Source organism: Octopus bimaculoides, chromosome 14, assembly GCF_001194135.2.
Source record: "Octopus bimaculoides isolate UCB-OBI-ISO-001 chromosome 14, ASM119413v2, whole genome shotgun sequence".
Classification (NCBI taxonomy): domain Eukaryota; kingdom Metazoa; phylum Mollusca; class Cephalopoda; order Octopoda; family Octopodidae; genus Octopus; species Octopus bimaculoides.
In genome coordinates, this window is record NC_068994.1 from 53,371,321 (window position 1) to 53,379,748 (window position 8,428).

At 30.2% G+C, this 8,428-nt stretch overlaps 1 protein-coding gene and 1 long non-coding RNA gene across 3 annotated transcripts in view; one reads left to right on the plus strand and one right to left on the minus strand.

Annotated features, from left to right (window-relative positions):
* Positions 1 to 8,428, plus strand: part of LOC106868552 (G-protein coupled receptor dmsr-1) — a 184,783-nt gene that overhangs the window by 104,899 nt on the left and 71,456 nt on the right. The window lies entirely within an intron of this gene.
* Positions 2,471 to 8,428, minus strand: part of LOC128249390 (uncharacterized) — a 107,651-nt gene continuing 101,693 nt past the window's right edge. The window contains exons 3-4 of the long non-coding RNA XR_008265498.1: positions 7,147 to 7,177; positions 2,471 to 2,597 (exon numbers count right to left, since the gene is read on the minus strand). This is a non-coding gene — a long non-coding RNA (uncharacterized LOC128249390). The remainder of the gene's footprint in view (positions 2,598 to 7,146; positions 7,178 to 8,428) is intronic.

Sequence of the window (8,428 nt, forward strand, 5' to 3'; positions counted from 1 at the left end):
ATATCAAACAACAGATTATTATGTTAATCGCTATCTACTTGATACGACCATTCATATATAGATATAAAAATATATTAGTATACTAACGTGTGACTGTGTACTAATGCTTATCTATGTGAGTATGAAAAAGTACGTCGATGTGTGTGTATTCTTATTTCATTATATTATTTTTGCGAACTTACTTTCACATCAGCAATCCAAGAGATATTGTTAATACCCGAATCATAGCCCCTTATATATTTACTCTCGTTTATCTGTTTCCTTTGTTCTTCGCAAATTATCGAAAACTCTTTTGAATCTTGTCTTGATGATCGTTAACGTAGCAATAACGGTTTCACTAATAATGAGTGAAATCACCATGCAGAAGGAAGAAGCGTAAAGTATGTAGCCAGCTCTATGCCTTGTATACCGTACAGAGACCCATTTGTGTGTGTGTGTGCGTGAGAGAGAGACGAACGGACGGACGGACGGACGGACGGACTAGACAGAGGAGGAAAAGTACAGCAAATGTATATAATGTTTTGTTTATTTCAGTCGTTCGACTGTGACCATGCTAGAACACTTTGTAGGGTCGGTCGAAAATGTCGACTTCGGTACGAAGTTTGGCACTTATTTTATCGGCGCAAGTAAGCGAACCGACGTAGGTTGTCAAGCCCTAGAGAGACAAGGACAAAGGCAGTCACACTCAAATATACACACACAGATAGCGAGATATATATAGAGAGAAAAAGATGCAATATACGAAGGGCTTCCGCGCATATTTCGTCTACCAAATTCATTCACAAAGCATTAATAGGTTTGGTGCTATAGTAAAAGAAATTACCCAAGGTGCCATGCGCTATGACTAAACCCGAAACCACATGGTCACGAACCGAACTTCTTAACCTTACAGCATTTCTAGATATTTCTTAGAAATCTTATTGATTTTTTTTTTTAAACCATTATTATTAGCGATATAATTATCATATTATTTCCTCGGGATCTATAAAATTCCCATCAAATACTGGCAGCAATCGATGTTATCGACTAATCCATTCCCCTAAAAATTACTGACCTTGTGCCTAGCAGAATCGTTACCGTACACTAACGATTCTGCTTTACGTTCCAGCTTTAAACTCTGAGATCAAATTCCGCCAAGATCGACTTTGTCTTTCACCCTTTTGGAGTCCATGAAATAAGTACCAGATAAGTACTGGGGTCGATGTAATCGACAACACACCTACTCCCAATTGTCATGCCTTGTCTGTAATAGATAGGATTATTGACGATCTGACAGAATCGTTAGCATTTCAGGGCAACACGTTTAACGGCATTTCGTCTGTCTCAATGTTCTGAGTTCAAATTCGCCGAGGTCATCTTTGACTTTCATCCCTTTCGGGTCGATAAATTAAGTGCAAGTTGATCACTAGGATCGATATAATCGACTTACCCCCTGCGCCGAACTAGCTGATCTTGTACCAAAATTTGAAACCATTATTATTATTATAATTGTTAACGCTACCACTACTACTATTGATGACGAAAGCAATGATCATGATGGTTACTGTGGAGCCACTTGTCGGTTCCCAGGTTTCCAGGAATCCGTACAGCAGAGATGATAAGTGAACAAACATAGGAAAAATACGTGTTCTACTTGGAGACTACTTGTGTGTCAGTTAGCAAAATCATATTTCATTTCCTGTGCAACCAGTGAAATATTCGTATTCATTAAATAATACTAAACGCCCAAACAAACCGCCTCTCTTCACACTCAGCTACCACACATCTCAACACTTCTTCACTACATTGGTTCAATATGTCAACTTGTTTGTTAGGCAGACAAATTGGTGTTATAAACCAACCCACCCCGCTACATACCACTTCTCAAACTCAACACCTCCTCCATATTCTCCCATAATTCGTTTTCTTTCATTCGTTTCTTCTTTCTTCTCTTCACCCACTTAATCTTCCTGAAAAAAAATCTTTCTCGGTACTATCCTTATCCTTCATCTTCTGTTTTTCTTCACTGTTGCTGTCATTAATTATTTACCAAAATTTCGTCTCTAAATTCCATTGTTCAGAGTTTCAAATTTCGCTGAAGTGATTTTTATGCTATAAGCCTATCTTATTTGAAGAAATCGTATATCAAAAACTAATATTGAACTAATGAGCTCTGCGATTCAACCAAACGTTTTGTTTACTTTGGCTAAAGAAGAAGATTATTATTATTATTATTATTCATCTTATAGCAAATGTCCTAGATATAAAACATTTCTCCCCCCCCCCTCTGTCCCTATATATATATATATATATATAGTGAGAATTTACAAAAAAAAAGCAAAAGACGAAGACGGGTGTGTAAACAACAAACATATGTATTAGTTTAATGCTCGGGAAGTGAAAAAGTCTTTTACGTTTCGAGTCTACGCCCTTCGACAGAAAGGAACACAGAAATACAAGGAAAAGAAAATAGAAAAGGTTTAGTGGCTAGTAATACAGTCACAAATCACAACGGAGATTAGAACATATTTTTGTATGGTGATACAGTCGCAAATCTCTTCAAGATGTCCGATATAAACGTTAGCATATTGGTTGGTTGGTTGATTTCTCTAGTCAAGCTTTAAAAAGAGAAAATCAACAGAGAGAGTGAGTAAAAGCGGTTCAGGACGAATGTCTTATAACGATCAGAAACATATACATAATCTGTGACATTTTTCAGAGATATTAGAAAAATAATAACTTATTGCAAAGATACAAAAGGAAATTTGTTTAATTATGTTTTATAGTAAATATTCTTTACAAAATTAGTATTCATTTCATCAATTATTTTAAGCTTTTAGGTATTTCATAAAAGTTAAATTATAATTACCGTTTGTTTTCCATGATTTTTTATATATGGCGCTGGATTAACCATTAAGCACAATAAACACGTGCTTAGAGCATCAACGAAGAGTGTAACACCACAAAAATGGTAACACAAAAGAAATCGCTTTAGACTTCCTAAAATAATATTCAATGTGGTTTATATGATCGGAAATATAATTTCGAAGTGTTTATGATGGTCATGGTAAGGGTCTGATCAAAGAATTTGCAATTAAGAAAAAAAGTAGGAGAAAAGTTTTCAAATATAAAGTGGAAGTATACAAAAATAATTATTTTTCATCTTACTGTTGTTTTTGTTTCATTTTTAGAAATATGAATTTATTTTATGGCTTATTTTTCTTTTGATTTGAATTACATACACATGGGAGCACTAAAATCTTTTATGTGGTCAGAGCCTCTATGGATCTTAATTCGACCCTACTGCTATTACAAGCGATGTCAAAAGTATAACTCCAAAGTTAGCCATCACGTGACGGATGACATTCTAGTATTGATATAAAACAGGACGTTTGAGTTGAACTAAAATTCTGATATGAAAGTACTTATCACGTGTAAAGTTCATTTTCTTTTTTTTTTCTTTTTTTCTTTGCTTTGCCATCGCTTTTAGGGTAGATTAAAATAGATACCAGTAATATACCAGTTGTTTAAATCGATAAAACCATCCGAAAAAGTCAGTGACCAACAGTGTGAAATGCCATGCGTCTGTTGTTTATCGTCTAAATTCAAAAGCTCGTATGGATTGTTTTCATGGTTCGGTTAAGGGGAGGCAAGTTCTTAATTGTGTCCGACGGAGCGTGAGTACGTAAAAGAGAAAAACATGATGTTGATGTCTTGCTGAGACTAGTACCATTGATTTATGCATTGGAGAATATATCATTAACGACATACGAATATCCAGGCGCAGGCGAATATATTCTGCTCTTGTAATTTGTCAACTTGTTAGATTCTAATATATTATAACAAAATTAATGCTCAAGGCACATCTTGGTTGCTTGTGATACTTGAAAACTATTATCAATTTACTCCTTTCTTTTTTCTCCTCACCCCCCCTCTCTCTCATACGCTTATTCTCACTTATATCTATATAAGAGATAGATAGATAAGTAAAAGAATATATTTATAGTTTTATACATATAAGTATATATATTGAAATAGGTGTATGTATGTATATATATATATATATATATATGCGTGTGTAAAATATATATCTCTATTTCTCTTTATCTCACTCATATAATGGATAGAACGAATGGTTTACACCTGGTAGCTTGCTGCTGAAGCACGATCACTTTGAGAGTGATCGTTAGGTAAATAACAAATGAAAGACAGGCGATGGAATATACGAGAATATATTATTAATCACAACAATTGTTATCTATGCATATATATATATATATATATATATATACATATATGCATATATATATATATATATATATATATATATATATATATATATATATATATATATATATATATATATATATATATATATATATATATATATATATATATATATATATATATATATATATATATATATATATATATATATATATACATATATGCATATATATATATATACATATATATATATATATATGTGCACACATGTATCTATATATTTTAATTTTTTTGTTTTTGACTTCCTAATAAACGGTGTTTATTTTCTCTTAATATTGCTGTTTTATTTGCTGTTTTTATTATTGTTATTGTTGCTTCTACTACAATTAGAACCACTACTACTACTACCACTACTGTAATTATCATCGTCATCATCATTGCATTATAATTATTAGAAGAAGAATGATAGTAATAATAAACAATCTTGAGTAATATGTAATGAGTTAACTATATCCTGTTCAGATAGAGATTCCGTGAGTATGTCATATTTATCATATTGTAATAAAAAGGATCTCCCTAGTTCAATATCTAACACTGACAATAGATGGAATGTGAACCTTTCGGACGGAGAATCATAAGTTTAACCAGTTACATAATTGTAGAAACAGTCTTACGTAAAATGGCGGCAAACTAAACTGCAGCTTATATCTTAAGGATGTTTTCATTTCCAGTCTTAACATATTAAATACAAGATGATTTATGTTCTATACACTTAGAAAAAGATTCAAAACTTTCCCATAGAAACAATGCTGATTAATGAAACATAATAATGCAATAGTTAGGATCGGTAGACTTTTTCTTCGTCAGTATGTTTAATATAGATCAGTATACACAGCCATATAGTTTTTAATCATTTTGATTGCTGTAATTTCCTAATTATTACTTCTTAATTACTTTTTAATTACTTATAACTATATATAGTATTTTCTTGATTTTTATTAGTTTAATTTTTTTTTGAAATAATTTATAACTATAATTTGGTAATTATCTTTGAAAATTTAATTCTATTTTAAATAGAATTTAAAATTTTTTAAACTTTTAATGAAATATATATATATATATATATATATATATATATATATATAATATTTCTACGTAGGATTAGCTTACGATATAATTCATAATCTAATTAAATGACAAGAATCAATTAGAGTAAGTAGCCTCTGATTTAATTTAGTCTCCTTATTTAGAACTTTATTTTATATTTTACAATTGCTTTATCTGATCTATTTTACCTTCATTTGGAATATAATTATTCATAAGAAATTACAGTTTTCTAACTTGAAATATTCTCCCTAATGAATGCCATCTTTAATATTTTTCCTTTACAATTCTCATTTATCCAGCCTGTGTTACTCTATTCACTCTCTTCTTATATAGATGTTCATGTGTGTATGTGTATATATATATGTGTGTGTGTGTGTTTAAGTATATTTATGTATTATATATATTTATTTATATATATGTAGATGTATATATATAAGTATTTATATATATATATATATATATATATATATATATATATATATATATATATATATGCATATATATGCATCTAAATACACATATATGTATTACGTATGTGTATATATACATATATATGTATATGTGCGTAAGTATATTTATTTATGTATGTATATATATGTATATGCATGCATATATGTTTATATATGTATGTATATATACATACATACATACATACATACATACATATAGAGAGAGAAAGAGAGAGACAGACAGACAGACTTTTATTATCGTACGTTTTACTAGTCGAACTTAAGATCTATTAGCATGCTAGATCACTGACTATGTAGTATTTGTATAAATATATATATATATATATATTCTTTTATTCGTTTCAGTCATTTGACTGCGACCATGCTGGAGCACTGTCTTTAGTCGAACAAATCGACCCTAGGACTTATTCATCATTTTCAACAAAAATTTCGTTTATATTTCGTTTTTTGTTAGTGCTTTCGCGTGTTCTATTTCCTAATTTGTAACTTATATAGGCCATGAGCCCAGAGCCTGTAGATTATTAGAAGACACTAGGCATGATTTTCTCAATATAATGAACCTATTAGTAGTTCTTGAACATATACTGTGTACATTAAACAGTACTTATCAATCACCATTTTGTATACACACACACACACATTTTGCATACTCTCATACACGTACTATAATGAGAATATGGGGAAAAACATACAGTATTTCTGTAAATACTTTTCGCAGTGTGTGTGTGTGTGTGTACATCATTTTTCAGCGTGTATATATGTGGTGAATGAGTATGTTGCATTATTATGTGCACCTGCGTTTTGTCACCTAAGTTGTATCGTTATCTAAATGTATAACTACACCCTATTTAGATGTGTTGGTGGGGGTATATTTGACAGACATAATGTTGGAAGTTGTTTCTAAGATCTCATGTGTTAATATGACTATCGAAAAATATATGTGGAAAGAGCGATAGCATTTTGGGAAGATATCGGCTGATAAATAAATTATCACTCTTAGGAACACGAGCATACATTTGCTCAAGCATATGCGTACATAGAAAAGTATACACATAAGTCTTTGCACACAAACATACAAACAGACGCACACACACACATATATATATATATATAAATATTGGTTATATAAAATCAAGTGTTTCGACTTCATTTACAAAAGAGACATGTATATAACACTAAGTTACTTTTTGCACTAAAAGCTCTGTTCACTCAAAAATATATGTCAATTTAGAAGTGCGTTATATATATACGTGTGTGTCGGTGTGTTTATGTATGTATATAAATGTATGTGTACAAAGTTTTTTTTAAGCCATCATAAAAATGTTGAAGCAGGTGTTGAAAAGAATCGTACTGAAGAACTTACCGTTGGGTCGATGTATATATGTATGTTCGAACTGAAATGTATTAAAAAAATCTTAATTTATATATATATATATATATACACTCTTAACTACAGAACTACAATAATGGGAAATGACATTTTTTATTCTCATCATATGAACTACGTTAACCCGAACAATGTAGGTTTCAGGAAAACTATTGGAAATATATGAATAAAGAGATGGAAAGAGAAAGAACCTAGTGGGGTAGTAGAGGCAATGAGAGTGTCTTGCAATTTAGGATTTTAGAAGTGAATTAAATTAATCGTTCAGTTGAAAACAATTTAAAACGATATTTTGATAAAATATATTTAAATTGGAATTAAACAATGGAAAATTTAATTGCTTTCCTTCAGAAAAAGATACGGAATTCCAGCTAATTCTTGAGAAGCATTCCCCACCATGGTATATAATATATATATATATATATATATTTATATATATATATATGCACTTAGAAAGTCACAAAGTCATCCTCCGAAGCATAAGTCTGGACCACAGTTTCTCCCTGTCATTAATACCAAAACACATAAATGTATATGCTAGCACACACACACACACACACATATATATATATATATATATATATATATATATATATATATATATATATATATATATATGCATATGTATATGCTTGCACACGTGTGTGTATATATATATATATATATATATATATATATATATACATACATACAGATACCCACTCGCTTGTATGTACGTGCGTGCTTACATCTATGTTCTGTCATACATAAGCACGTAGACTCAAGCACATACGAGCATATATATATGCATATATTTACTCAGAAACATTCACACATATTTGCGACTCGTATACACATATACATATTTACCCATGCAAACACACGCATTCATATACATGTATACGAGTGTTTGTGTGTATACGCCTTGAAAATGGAATGAATTTATTGACAATAATAATAAAGATATAGTGTATATATATATATGGTAATAATAAAAGGAGTAGCGGACTAAAGAATAGAGGAATTAAAGGAAAGTAGAATAAAAACATAAAATATCTGATATAGAATTTAGAGTATGCGCTAAATATGTGTGCGTATGGTAAAAACAAATGGAAAATACGTATGAAAATTATAAATAAAACTGATAAGAATTGTATATATTATAATATGAAGAAATAATGGATATACATAGAATACTAAAAGAGATGATAATGAGTACCACTTTCTAATAAAGAAATTTTACATATTCAATGAAGGCATCCATATTACTATATATATATAT